The sequence below is a fragment of the Amblyomma maculatum genome, chromosome 4 (assembly GCF_055883805.1).
Source record: "Amblyomma maculatum isolate TAMU_Amacu chromosome 4, ASM5588380v1, whole genome shotgun sequence".
Lineage (NCBI taxonomy): Eukaryota > Metazoa > Arthropoda > Arachnida > Ixodida > Ixodidae > Amblyomma > Amblyomma maculatum.
The window spans coordinates 85985204-86000088 of record NC_139347.1 but is presented as its reverse complement, the minus strand read 5'-3'; the positions used below and the strand labels follow the sequence as shown (position 1 = coordinate 86000088).

General features: G+C 50.0%; 1 protein-coding gene across 1 annotated transcript in view; it reads right to left on the bottom strand.

Moving 5' to 3' along the window:
• The window catches only part of LOC146191564 (uncharacterized), a 107414-nt gene that overhangs the window by 35162 nt on the left and 57367 nt on the right, over positions 1-14885 (bottom strand). The gene's annotated exons all lie outside the window — the stretch shown is intronic.

Sequence of the window (14885 nt, the reverse complement as noted above, 5' to 3'; positions counted from 1 at the left end):
GAGACGAAGAAAGCGGGCTGTTCCGACTAGCATCTACCGCCCCCAGGAGCCGAGCAGCCTAGCGATTAGCGGCGCATGCTTTTTCAATGGGCGTCATGTTGGATGGTGGTGGTGGTACAAACTTTATTCATTGAAGGCCAAAAAATTAAAAAAAGTAAAATTATGTTGCCGCCGTTCCGTGGGTGGCCTTCCGGCTGCTGGTCGTGGCCTCCAGGTCACGCCTGGCGGCGACTTCCGCTGCCCAGGTCGTAAGCCGCTGTTGAATATGCGGCTCCGAGCTGGCCAAAGCAGCCTCCCACAGCTGCGGGCTGTTTATTTGCCAGGAGACGGGGGGAAAGTGCGCCGGACAAGAGTAAAGAATGTGAGCATAGTCTGCTCGGGGAGAGCTGCAAAGCGTGCATTGGGGCGAGAAGGCACCGGGGTGAATAAGGGCAAGGCGTGCAGGGGAGAGGAAAGTGTGGGCCTGTAAATGGCGCCACGTATTCTGTTCGATTTTAGATAGGGACTTGTGAGGGGGAGGGAGGGATAATCGGGAGTTGCGGTAGTGGAGGGTGATGTCATGGAAGGTGAGGAGGGAGTCACGCGTGTCCATCCCGGGGTGGAGGGGGCCAGCTCGGTCGGTCATTTCGCGAGCGATAGAATTTGCCGCCTCATTTCCAGGGTGCCCCGCGTGAGCCGGAACCCAAATTAGTTGGATAGATCGGGAAGGGGGGGAGGAGTGCTTAAGGATATTGAGCGCAGAGGAAGAGATTCTACCCTTTGCAAAGTTGCGGACTGCGGTCTTAGAGTCGCTAAATATGAAAAGGGCTGGTGTGCTGGCAATGGCGAGGGCGATGGCTGCTTCCTCTGCGGCAGTGGAAGTGAGAGCATGGATAGTGGCGACGGAGAGGGGGGCTCGTGTATTAGAGACAGTGGCCAGGGCATAGGCGGGATGCGAGAGGTAGGGTGCCGCATCAACATACACGGCGTCAGACCGTGTACCGTACTGGCACCAGAGGGTGGAGGCGCGGGCAGATCGGCGAGCGGCATGATGCTCAGGGTGCATGTTCTTGGGAAGGGGCTTGACAGTGAGCATGGAGAAGAGGGAGCTGGGCAAGGGATGGGTGACAGAGATAGGGGAGACAGGGGTCAAGCGAAGGGAAGTAAGAAGGGCTCTACCAGGGGTGGTGCGAGATAAACGATCGAGTTGTGCCACGCGATGGGCATCCACAAGTTCTGAAAGAGTATTGTGGACGCCCATCGCTAGTAGACGAGAAGTGGGGGTGGAAGTGGGAAGCCCGAGAGCCGACTTATAAGTTTGGCGGATGAGACAGTTGACCTTGTCTTCCTCGGTACGAGACAGAAAGAGGTAGGGGAGGGAGTATACAAGGCGGCTTAGCACAAAGGCCTGAACAAGACGACGGAGGTCGTGCTCGCGCATGCCGTAGTGTCGGTTAGCGACCCGTCGGATCAGCCGTACCGTCTGCTGGACGGTGGTAGTAAGGCGGGAAAGGACAGTAGTGTGTTTGCCATTGGATTGGAGAAAGAGACCGAGAATACGGATGCAAGAGACAGAAGGGATGGGATGTCCGTCGATAGTGACGTTAAGGTTAGGAGATGAGGTTGGAGCTATGCCTCGAGCCAGGAGGAGCAGGACCTCCGACTTGGACGGGGAACAAGCTAGCCCGACCGTGCGAGCATAATCGGCGACCGTTTTAGCGCCTGCCTGGAGAGCTGCTTCCATCTCACCAAGATTGCCGGTAGTCACCCAGAGGGTGATATCATCAGCGTAGAAAGCATGGGAGAGGTTAGGAATGCTAGCTAGAGCACGTGCCATCGGAAAAAGGGTGATGTTGAAGAGAAGGGGAGAGAGAACAGAACCCTGGGGGGTACCTCGATTTCCAAGAGGGAAAGTAGGAGAGGAGAGGGTGCCGAATGAGATCTCAGCCGTGCGATGGGCAAGAAAAGCCTTGATGTAACTATGGATTCGGGAGCCCACGTTAAGGGTAGAAAGGGCGTCTAGGATGGCGGTATGGAAGACATTATCAAATGCTTTTGTCAAGTCCAGTGCCATGATCGCGCGAGTGCGCTTGGCGTGAAGAGGGTGAAGGACCTCTTCGGAGAGCTGGAGCATGACATCCTGTGTAGAGAGGGATGGGCGAAAGCCGAACATCGAATCGGGGAAGAGATGGTTGTCCTCGAGGAAGCTCTGTAAGCGGTCTAGAACGACGTGCTCAAAGAGCTTACCGAGACAAGAGGTGAGGGAAATAGGACGGAGATTTTGAATGTCTATGGGTTTGCCGGGCTTGGGGATGAAGGTCACCTTAGCGTGGGTCCACTCAGAAGGCAGGGTGCCTTCGTGCCAATGTTTGTTAAAGAGGTCCGTAATGGCCTCTAGGGATGATGTGTCCAGGTTACGGAGGGCCTTATTAGAAATTTGGTCTGCTCCTGGTGCGGAAGTGGTGCGGAGCTTATGTAGCGCCGCACAAACCTCCCCCAAAGTGATATCTGCGTCAAGCGCAGAATTAATGGTGCCGAAGTAAGAAGGGAGGGGGGACGGAGGGGAAGTGCAAAGATAGCGATCTCGGAGTGCAAGAAGGAAATCGGAATCGGATAGCGGTGAGGATTGCAGGAGGCGCGTCACATCCCTGCGTTGCGTGGCCTTGACATGCGACGGGTCAAGGAGGGCACGTAGGAGCGCCCACGTATCCCTCAGCCCGAGATTACCGGCCATGCGGTCGCATGTCTGGCCCCACTGCTGCCTGGTGAGGTATGAGCAGTGCTCCTCAATTTCCATACCCAGGCGGGCAAGGCGGAGGCGTAGTGAGCGATTGTGTTTTTGTGAAAGCCAGCGGCGGTGCAGGGAATGATGCGCCTCCCATAGGTGAAGGAGGCGGCTGTCAGCCGTGGAGGAGTGAGGAGGGGTAGGGACGGTAGAGGTGGCGGATGAAACATCTTTGAGCAAGGTGGCAGTCCATTGAGAAAGGTCTGAGATGGAGGTGGGGGCATGTTGCCGCGAGTGGCGGAACCGATCCCAATCGACTACCTGGCTCAGACGCTGGCGGGAGGATAGGCTAGGAAGAGAGAAAGAGATGGACAGGATATAGTGGTCGCTGCCGAGAAAGACCCAGGTGTTCGTCCACGCTGCATCCACGACGTTTTTGCAGATGGAAAGGTCCGGATTAGTGTTGCGTTGGACGCTGGAGCCGATGCGGGTTGGGTCAGAAAAATCATTAAGGACGGATAACTGTTCGTTCTGGATGAATGTCCACAGCGCGAGACCTTTCCTACTGTTCCCGGGATAACCCCAGCTGACGTGATGTGCATTGAAATCCCCAAGAATGAGGAGCGCGTTGCGATGTGCGCGAGAAAGGGCTTTGCGTAGAAGGAGGAGGAGAGGAGCTGAAGGTGTGCGAGGAGGGCTGTAGACATTAAGAACAAAGAGACTGGCATCCTGTCGCCGCCGGGGGAGGAGTTCTAGGAAAAGGTGCGTGCACTCTGGAACGTCGAGAGGATGCTCTATCGCCGTGTAGTTGCGGTGAACCAGAGTGGCAATGTTCGGGGGGGATGAGGAAGAAGGATGGAAAGCAGTGAAGTCGCGCAGCTTAACTGGGGAGAAAGTTTCTTGGAGAGCGATTAAAGCGGGGAGCTCGGAGGGAGGGATGTTCTGGAGGTGGAGCTGCAGCGCGTTCCGCTTTCCGCGGAAACCACGGCAGTTCCACTGCCAGAAATTAAGGCGTGAGGGGTGTCTGGCCATCACGAGGCCTGGGTGCCCCTGCTGGTGCAGGGGGATTGGGAGATGAGGAGGAGGGGAGGAGGGATGACACCATTAGGGTCGTCTGGGCAAGTTCGGCTTCGTGGGCACTCTGGCGGGCCTCAATTCTGGCTACGCGTTCGTTAATTTGTTCCATCCATTTCTGCGTGTCGGTACGCAGCGTAGAAATTGCGGCCATGAGGCGTTGTTCATGGGCTTCAAGAAACGAGGCTGTGTGGTGGATGACTGCCTCCACCTCCGGGATGGATGTGGGCTGGTTGGTGGATCGCCTCTTTTGTGGAGGGGTGCGGGAAGGGGAGGTGGCGCGGGAGGAAGCATTGGAGGAGATGGACATGGGGGCGGGTAGGGGCGGCTGGGGCTTTTGAGTGACAGGTGGTGGGGGGCATTGTGAAGAAGGGCTGGGGAGTTGGGGGTGCCCCAACAACGCCTGCAGCTGTTGTTTTAGCAGGGTAATCTCCCTGTTTTGGGCAGCGACTTGAGCTTTGAGCTCTTCTTTTTCGGGGTCGGGGGTGGGAGGCTGCAAAGGCCGGCTCACCTGGGAAGAAGTCGATGAGGTGTCTTGACTCGGCAGTGGCGGAAAAGAGACGGAGCGGCGGCGGGGGCTGCGTCCTTGGCGGGTCCCGGAGTTGGACCGCTGGCTGGGTCTAGATGGGCGGGAGTCTTCGGTGGACGGTTTTGATTGCGGTGGGGTGGATGACGTTGACTTAAGGCTGGAGTTGGTTGGAGAGGGACCGGTCCGCGCGTAGCGAAGTCCACACGGGCGGGATCCCGTGACATGTGTGCCTTGGCACAAGATGCATTTAGGTGTGCAGTCGGGGGGCTCCCGAATCTCGTGCACGGCTCCGCAGCGAGTGCAGCGTCCGGATCTGGGCTGGGTGCATACGTCGGAGCGATGGCCGTAGCTCCAACAATTGGTGCAGGCTTCGGCCTTGCGGCGGAAAGGGTGGCAGATAAAAAGGCCGCAGTTGAATATCACGGTGCGGGGTAGTTCTTTTGTGCCGACGAAGGTGATCAGGATGGACCGCGTACGCCCCATCTGTCTTGCATCGGCAATGGCGTAGGTATTGCTGGGGTTCATAGCTTGAAGGTCTGCTATGATCTCCTCTTGGCTCTGTTGGTCCACGGCGTTGTAGATTACACCGCGGAGAGCGTTGTCAGGAGCGGCAACGTAAGCGCGCAGGGGGTACGAATTGGTTGCGAGACGCAGCTCAGAGGTTTGGACATATAACCGGGTGCGTTGGTCTGAGGGTGAACTAACAGTGAATGAGTTGTTGTATGGGTTGATACGTACGCGATCCTTGGCACGGGCGGTGGCATAGTCAACTTTGGCGATGGCACAAAGTGAGGTCAGGAGGGCCCCATTGGTAGTGGTGCGGAGGTCGAGGCCACCGCCGGGGCGGAACACGATCTTGTAGTCTTCTTGTGGAAGTCGAGGTAGAGGGACATGGTGACGTAATCTGGGAGTCTTCAGTGATGGCGGGGACGCTATTGCGGACTTGAGGGGGTCGCTTTGAGGAGTAGCGTCTCCTCTAGGGTAGGCCGAACGCTGGGCCTTAACAATTCGGGTCCAGCGGGGGTCGTCGTCAAATTCTTCTGGAGTGATGGGCGTACCGTCGACTTGGTTCTCCATGTCGACGTCTTTGAGGCTACAGCAGCTGCGGCGATGGCTCAGCGGCCACAGGGATGGCGTGAGACGCAGCTCTGCGCTGCGGACAATGCGGTGCCACGCCGAGCGTTAGGCTTAGCTCGGCTGCTTCGTGGCGGGTCAAAGATGAGGTCCTAGTCAACCGGCGGTCGGTCGGATGAGGGCAAATAAGGTGTCAGGTGAATCCTTACACCTTCACGGGCTTGCTCACAAAAATGGGTGAGTATCCGAGGCGAAATATGAAATCCACGCACTGAAGAATACGGATCCCATGCGAGGTACGTTCGCACGCGTTCCCTGGTGAGAGTGCTCCGCGTCATGTTGGACGCGGCACTAGCTTGAGAAAGCCTATACTACTGCTACTACTGTTACTACTACTACTATTATTATTATTATTATTATTATTATTATTATTATTATTATTATTATTATTATTATTATTATTATTATTAGTAGTAGTAGTAGTAGTAGTAGTAGTACAGAGGAAGACTCGTTTCACTAAGCTGGCCCTGAATTGTCTTTAGGTAACGGCCAAATTACCTGCCTAAATATTATCTTCACAATTTTAATTATTAATGATAATAATTATTGGTTCACAGGAAGGGAAAGGCGCAGTATCTGTCACACGCGTGTCAGTGGACACCTTCATCCCTTGGTGTCCACAGACACGTGTGATAGATACTGCGCCTTTCCCTTCCTGTGAACCAATCATTATTATTATTGTTAATTAAAACTCTGAAGATAATATTTAGCTAGTTCATTCGGCCGTTAACTAGACAATTCAGTGCCAACTTCGTGAAACGAGTCTTCCTCTATACTACTACTACTACTAATGATAATAATAATATTAATAATATTAATTAGCAGAAAAATAATACTGTGTATTATTATTATTTAGTAGTAGTAGTAGTAGTAGTAGTAGTAGTAATAGTAGTATTAGTAGTAGTAGTAGTAGTTGTAGTAGTAGTAGTAGCAGTAATTGTATTATAGGCTCTCTCAAGCCAGTGCTGCGTCCAACGAGACGCCCACTGAAAAAGCATGCGCCGCTAATCGCTAGGCTGCTTGGCTCCTGGGGGCGGTAGATGCTAGTCGGAACAGCCCGTTTTCTTCTTCTTTTCTGTTGTTTTGTCCCTTGCGGAGCCACCGTACCGAGCAAACCCAAATACGCGGCCGGGTCCGAGCAGCGCAGCACGGCCTCCCACTCCTCCAGAGATGGAGCTGGCAGCAAATCGGCGGGTGGCGGATAGGCCGCGCACCCCCATGTAATGTGGTCTAAAGTAGCGTCGACGCCACACTCTTTGCATTCAGGGTCAACCTGCTCTTTGAATATATATGAATAAACTTTGGGGCAGGGGAAAGAGCGGGTTTGTAGCTGGCGCCAGAGTATCTCCTGGGCCTTGCTTAATGAATTGTGCGGTGGAGGGAAGATGCGCCTTTCCAGGCTAAAATGGCGAGTTATGTCATGGAACGAGAGCAGGCCCTCCCTCGCGCCCGCGGGAAACGAGGTGCTCACCGCCCGGCCGACGAAACCTCGGGCATATTCGTGAGCCTTCTCGTTCCCGGGATTGCCCGAGTGAGCCGGAACCCATACCAGTTCTATCGTCCTACCAGGGACTGGATGGTAGCTTTTAAGGATACTCCTGGCGGCAGCCGACAGACGGCCCCTCCCGAAATTCCGTACGGCTGTTTTGGAATCACTGACTATAACATCTGCTTCGGTAGAAGCGATAGCCAACGCGATGGCTGCTTACTGCGCCGTCGGAAAGAGTATACCACGGATTTAAGGCAACAAAAGAGGACAGAACACCGCGGAAATGTCTAAACAACAAGAGCCCCGTTAAGCAAACATGACTGAATATGACTCCACAAACTATGAAATGTTTGGCTCTTATCATGATTTCGTCGCTCATGCAAAGCTTAGAGCCAGCGGAGCATGGATAAACTTGAGATATCTCAGTGTTTCAAATATAAAAAGGCCAACAAACAAAAAGATAGTTAATGCGTTTAAAGGAACAAGCCCAAAGAGAGGCAGATTGTATAGTGCGGGAATTTCAAGCACGAAGGGCGCTCCGAATCAATCCAGCGAAATCAGAATTAGGCTAGAAAACACACAAAAGCACCCCCTGATTGACACCTGACGCTGTAATGTGCTGCCTTGTGTTTTCTGTTTCTAGTGCTGCTGTTTTACTCCTCCAAAGGGTTGATCGTGCTCAGCAAACTAAGACTGAAGAGCGTACGGGCAGGCCCGGCTTGACTTTCACACTGTGTAATTAAAATGCCTGTCTGCGGTGGCCACCACGGTGACTACGGTTCGGTGACCACCACGTTTCGAGTTTTGCTATTGCAAAGCCAAGCAGACCGTGAACACAGCTTCTCTGTAGCCGGACGACTTGTTGTCTCGAGCAACATGCCTTCTGCGTCTGAAGCTACATACACCTTGGATGCTCAGAGTTTTCGCGCCGGTTAAGCCTTTCCAGTGCATTTCAAAAACACCGACCCCACTTCGCCACACCGGCAACGTGCAGAGTGTGCGGATATGATAAGACTGCGCAACCCTTCCTGCCCAGTGCAAACAGCAACACTGTCGCAAGAAGATATCGCAAACTTGGTCTGCACGCCCAGGCAATGTCAAAATCTTCCGTTTCCCGGAGGGTTTCGCATATGTTCTCATGCACATGCATGTCGTCATGCTATTCATGCATCATGCATGTCGTCAAGGGTAGCATCCTCAGGCCTGAGGCGGGCCCTGGCCCAGATCTGCTATGTTATTCCTGTGCAATAGCCTGGGCGGTCCCCCGAACACGTCGTGTGGTCCGGGCCTATAGCAGCAGCAGAGCAAAAGGCAAATTGCTGTCTGTGTGCAGGTAGATTACTACCTACACAAATAAAGACCTGGTCGGCAAAGTCGTTTAAGCCAAAATAACGCTTGATAAAGTTGTTGCGGCAAATACGAAAAGAAAAGATAAGGTGCGTTGGCCTGCCGGGAGTTCAGCAGTCATATCGCCTGCAATTAGCCCCGAATTTCGTAAAGCCAGATTAAAAAGGTTTGATATACGCGCAATTATTTTGCGTTAGCTCAAGATTGTACATCAATTTCTCTTGCTACCTGCGATGTCTAAATATAAAAACATGCAGTCGGAGCTGTGAGGTTATTTTTTTATGAACTCAGTTTCCTTGGACGAAGTCATAGGGCATTGGCCGTGTTTTAATGCAGAAGCCTTCTCCCACATCGTCACCCATCATGATCTTCTTTCTTCTCTCCTTTCCCCTCCCCAGTGCAGAGTAGCAGGCCAGATTTGAATTACTCCGGCCAACGTCTTTGCATTTTTCTTTCAATAAATCCATCTATCTATCTATTCATGCAGAAGAAATAAAGCGCCTGCTCGTCGCGCAGTATTACTGGAGAGGTCGGAGTGGACAAAGCGAATGCTCGCTTTTCCAATTGCACCCTGTCCAGCGTACAAATGGGTTTCTGAGATGTCAAAATATGCAGAAAAAGACGATCTTGAGTCAAATGGCAGTCCATCCAGCAATGGAATGTAGGTCCGTCTCCTCCGATTTCTGAGGTTTTAAATGCTCATCACGAAGCGCTAACCACAAATCGAGGAGGTGCACGGGACGCTATTGAAGTACCGACGTCGTGTGTTCGCTGATAGCTTGAGCCGCCCAAGCCAGCGAAAGCGTTACAACGCTACGCTAAAAAAGTCGCAGCAGTGCAACCCACTGCTATATTTTGCGCCTTCTCTAGAACCCTTGAGCGCGCTTCTTATAGGCAGCTCTTCAATCGTTAAAGTGCGCGTTTAACTTCTGATGAAGCATTCAACGGGGCTGGGCATGTACATCCGGAGTTACTTGGATTGCATAGCGAGTTACGGTCACTGGGTTTAAACCGCGATGCTTTGAACGCATTGGATTCTATAAAGTAGAGCTACTATCCTTGTCCGCAGTGCGGCACTGCTTCACAAACTGCTTGGGCTACGGGTTCGATCACCGGAAGTCCCTGTTGGGATAGACAGTCCCACGTTCCTCCCTTTTGACCAAGAAGGTCTTCCTTGCCCTCCGGCTACCGTCACGTCCTGGAACATTGCTACGTAGACAAGAAAGCATGGACAGTCGTCCAGTGGCGAAAAAAAGGTGATCGGGGACAACATAGCCGCATTAGGAACGCGGTCACAACGTAGCTTGCAATTAGTATTTTTCAGCTGTGTCCTTTACCATCATTGCTCGTACGCTCTTTTCGGTGCTTTTTTTAATGCTTGGAAGCTTTAGCTGACGAAACCGCTCTTGTTACTAAGAACAGAAGAGTGTCCACTGCCTCTTCAGGGTCCCTGTGCTTGCTTATTTGGCGCGCATTCACTCAAAAGCAAGCGATGAAGCCACGGAGCGATCAGGCTTTCGGCTTAATTTACATTGTGCTTGAGTGAGTAGTTATGAAACCGGAGAAGTGATCTCTTGCGCGTTGCCTGCCTCTGTGGTGAGTACTAAAATGCGCCACTTCTAAGCAGGTTGTACCTGAGCGGTATAAGCACAGTAGTGGGGAGAGAAAGGAAAGCCTGCACGCACCAGGGTGTACTCATCAGCCTCGGTTGGAGTTAATCACGTAACTCCCTGGAATATACGTGATCAAGCGTATCCAGCATTTACCTTGGTGAAAATTTTTGCGTTACGTGCATTCTCTTTTAGCCTGCTTGGTATCTAGTGATCGCGGCTTTGAAAGAACACCGAGATATTTTACAGTGTTAGATCGACTGAATGAAAATGTCGAAAAATGATTCTGCCAATCGCAATGACCATCATCTCGACCTAAAAGTTTAAATAGGACTCGCTCTGCCTAGAAACAAGTAATACATGCTGGTGCACTATGTATATACACTATAAACTGGTATGATGTCATGACTGACTGCTCTATAATTGTGTGTCCTAATATTACAGTTAATTATGATTAGAAATTACGCGTTGCACTACGTTATCAAGCATATATCACTGGATAGCTTATGACTGACGAGTATAATGAAACTGCAATTGTAAGTCCTAGTTATGGTTAATTGCTTAATATTGATTAAAAATCCACCTTTACGCTATAGCATCCCCATACACCGTTGTATAACCTATATCGCGTGCGACTGCATTAAGTAAATTGTAAGTCATAATTATAACCAATATTCAGTTAATCGCGATTAAAATTTGCACTTTACACGGTAAATTCGTCATATATATCGCTGGAAAGGTCTCGACCAGTAGAATCCAAAATCAAAAGGTAAACCGCGCAATAACGATGTAAAACTAAGCTAACACACATCTAACTCGGTTGCAGCATAGTTAAACTTGTGATTTTTTTTTTTCGTTCTTGCGTTGTATACGTTCCTCACAATATGCAAATCTGCGAAAACGACACGCGCAGTGGCAGAACGAAAACCTTGTTCGAAGTGGCTCCGTTGAAATAGCTCTTGTAGTCCTCATACTGGCTCTGCAAAACCCTTCTATCTGCCGCCTTTTAGTTGTATTTTTATTCAACTTCAATGCCCTGGGTGGAATTGTACTTTTTGAATTATTACAAAAATGCGGCAGGGCGCGGATAATTCTAACAGTTGTGCGCTATGTCCCTTGTTATTGGTTCGAGATATGAGACATAGGTGAACTGGTTCCTTACTCTTATTTTGCAGTAAAGGTCCCTGACATTTAAAGTTCGTGAGCGCAGAAGCTAGGAGAGGTTGGTAATAAACAACATTATAACAGTATGGAAGGCGCAGGCAGAGAATTGTGTGTTTGCATGCACAAGATGTTGGTGACTTCCTTCAGGTGCTTAGTGAAAGTATTAGCTTGGAATTCTTGGAAGATGTCGCCGTAAAAGCTATACAATGCTTTCCGACTAGACTCGATTTATGTGCCCTTGTAGCTAGAAAAAAAAATGGTTTACTTTATTGCCTAATAGACCCAGTGCACATGCGAGAATGTGCGTCACTGCGAACAAATAAAATGTTTTGTAATGAGCTAGCATAAGATGCCACAGTGAGCCCCCAAGCAAGGTTGTGTGTATGTGGGTTCGCCGCTAGGTGCAATAATTGTGTAGAGGAGGACAGTCGATGCGGAAGGAAAGCGATCTGACCTTGAAAGGAATAATTGAAATTAGGCGGAAACTACGTCGACACTGGGTTTTGATCCGCGGCGGCGCGCACAGACCCGCTTCTTTGGCCACGGCACGAAAACATTGCGCTATCTCCACAGCCGCTTAATCCCCTTTTATTTGTTAGTCTTTCGCTTTTTGCATTGCAGCCATCTTCATAAGTTTCAATCCATGCGCAATTCATCAAACACATCGCCATTGCATTGCTCTCTCGAGGTCAGTGAAGCAGTCCTAAATCTGCACTACAACCGTCCCCAGCCACCGATTTGGCTTATATTTGCCCGAAGCCTGATCTTGTAACCACAGCTTCGAACCGAAGGCCAAATGAAACGCGGCGTGCGAATGCATAGATTTTGAATTCCGGTACCTTTGTGAAATCCACTGCAATTATTTTAAAATTTTACTTACGCTTGCTTTTGTATTGTGTTCCTTGATAGTGCATGCAGGTGCACTTCGTTGACGGGCTTTTGTGTTTAGTGTTTCCATTTATCTTCGGCTTTTTAGTTTTTCGTGGAAGATGTTGAAGTGTATTAATACGCGTAGGGACTCGAATGAACTCTCATCTGGAAACCAAAACCACGTTCTATTTTTTTTTTGTTCTTGGTTTAATTTGTGCGCGTCCTGCAGCGATGCTTTCACCATACGGAATGTGCTCAGCCTCAGTCTGGGGGATTGGCCTGCCTAGGAACATTACAGTGGCTCAAAGTCCTCTGGTGTCGTTCAACAACTGCCTGGTGGTCAGCGTTCCGAAAAGGAATTTGTGACAGAAACATTTTTGTCGTCGATGACAGGCACGGACACATGAGAGAAAACCCGAGCGTGCGCTCTCGTTCCGCACCTAACCTGGAGAACACCTCCCTGGGTAGGTAGCAAACAGAAGCAGACCCAGATGTCTAGGAGGCGTTAGTACAGCAGGCATCAGTGGCGTTTGAATTTGATTTACAGGTTAGAAAAGGCGCATTATCTGCAACAATTCTCCGCGGACACATGTACCACGCCGTAAAGGAAGGGAGGAAGGTGAGAGTGAAAGAAGAGAGGGATATAGAGGTACCGTTCGCGCTATAATGGTTTTCGCCTCATCGCAGTTTAGTGGTCCAAAGTGCCCTATAGATTTTTTTTTTTGCGTAATGTGTGGTGCGTACTTGAGAAATCCATGGCATGCATGTATGCACAGCTGGTAGCCAAAATTATGCGACCATCTGGAAAAAGCAACTGAGGGAAACTGGCAGTCGCCCTTTGAGATATCTGATCAAAGTTCAGCAGAGATACCCTGAATTTTATTTTTTCCTTCTTTTGCAGGACGAGCCCAACCTGCTGTATTCAGCTTAGACCTGCAAGACCAGCAACGGCTGATCGAGCGAGTGCGCAGTAAAGTAGTGGCTCCCGGCATACCGGTCTGAGGAGACCGCCCCCAGAAAACTTGATCCTCTCCTCACCAGTTCCTGAATATTAGGTTTCAATAAATACATTTTCCTCCTCCACCTCTCCAAGGGAAGAGATGTCACGGCCGAGGATATTTTCAAAAATTATTCTAGTAGATTATTAGTACTCGAGCTGGCCTGCATTTTACCATGCCATTTCGTCTATTTTTCCCTGCAGCTTTAGCACTGATATTTTTTTGGTGGAGACTATTTATGCAGTTTTTGCAATAAAGCCTAACAAGAATCAAAAATGCTGTTTTTATAACCACGCATGCTGGTATGCTTATGCACTTTGTATGTTTTCAGAGATGATGTGTTTGTGTAAACCTCAGCTAGCATGTGTGCCTCTTGGATGGAAATTTCAATTGCACACTGCTGTTCGGTGCTTTGTTGTGTTAAAGTAAATCAGGCAACTGGAAACTTGAACACTAGTTGCATACTCTGCTGTCTGTTTTACGCTCACGACAAAAGCATTGATCACTAGTATGTGACTGAAATTTCCATGGCACATGCTTGCTGAGCTTTACACGAATTTTATTGGCAAATTTTTACACCAATAGCAGGCCCTACGAGCAAGTTCCGCGAAACGTCCTAATGTCCACCTCCGGCTGTCCGTTCGACATCCGTGGGTCGCGATCCGAATCCACAAACGATAGTCCGACGGATGTCCACTGTACGTATGCCGAACATAACCGGATTTCCGTCGGACGTCCGAACCTCCGAAAACGGACGTCCGTCTGTCGTCCGTCGTACATCAGTGGCCGTCTGGGATGCTTTCAGCTCCCGTTGACGGTGTCCTTGAGGGACGTTGAAATAAAACCGATATGCAACATCCGGGTATCGATTCTCCTTCATACGACAGCGAAACGTGAACATCCGGGCATCGAACGAGAATTCACGAGACGAGTTCGGTCTTTTAGGTTCCGCGCACTCCACGAGGATGTTGCCACGGTGTTACACATTCGCGAGCAGAACCCCGCACTATGCAGGTGGTCGAGGCGGCAGCAACTGGAAGAGCGTTGGGGCATTTGGAATTGAGTCACTGTGTTCAGTCTTCAGCATGTGGGGTTTCTCTATTTACCAGACGGCATGTATACACGGTCGGGGAGAGCTCGAATGCGCTGCCGCATCTACGTCCTTGCCAGGCCAGCGTCTCTTCATGACCGCGTACGCATCTGCACTATTATGTATTTCACTGCCGTCTTCGTCAGAGCTGCTTAAGCCAAAAAACGGAGCCTGATCATATGCAAGGTTATGGAAAGCGATCGATTTGCGAATTATACGACACAGCAGAAGACTGCTCTCCCCTCCCGACGACGCTATGACTATATGGTCACTCACGACGGTGACAAGAGGACCATGGACCGCAGCTGCCTACGTAAGTCCGCACAATTGGTGGCGATAGCTTAGAAGCTTCAAGAGATATCTAAGAGAACAACGGAATGCACTACCTTGTTGCCAGAAGAAAACCTCGTGGTGGGGTGGCTGTTCACTACACCCATTTCAAAATTATGGCTATAGTATAATGTACAACCAATGTAGTATGCTCGTAATCATTTTATGCTTATATCGGCTCTTGATTACGGGAGAAGCAGTAACTTTTAAACCGCTTATGTGCCTTATTTATTATGCACCCATCATGTGGAGCGTAATGTCACATCCCTATTAGGTGAAGCTGCGCCAGTCCGTGATTGCCCCAGTACCTTACTTGTTTTCCCTGAAGAGCCCCTTAAACCTTAAGCTTAGCAGCTCTTGCTGTAAAAGCGCACTATTTCCCGCATGTATTCATTCTTGCTTATGTTCCTGTTTAAATTGCTCAGTAACAATAAACTCAAGTCTTTAAGAAAAATCGGCATAGTTTAACAATACGATTAAAAGTGCCATCAAGACAATTTTGTGGATTTCACAAATAAATAACACAATTCAGATGCAAACACGACA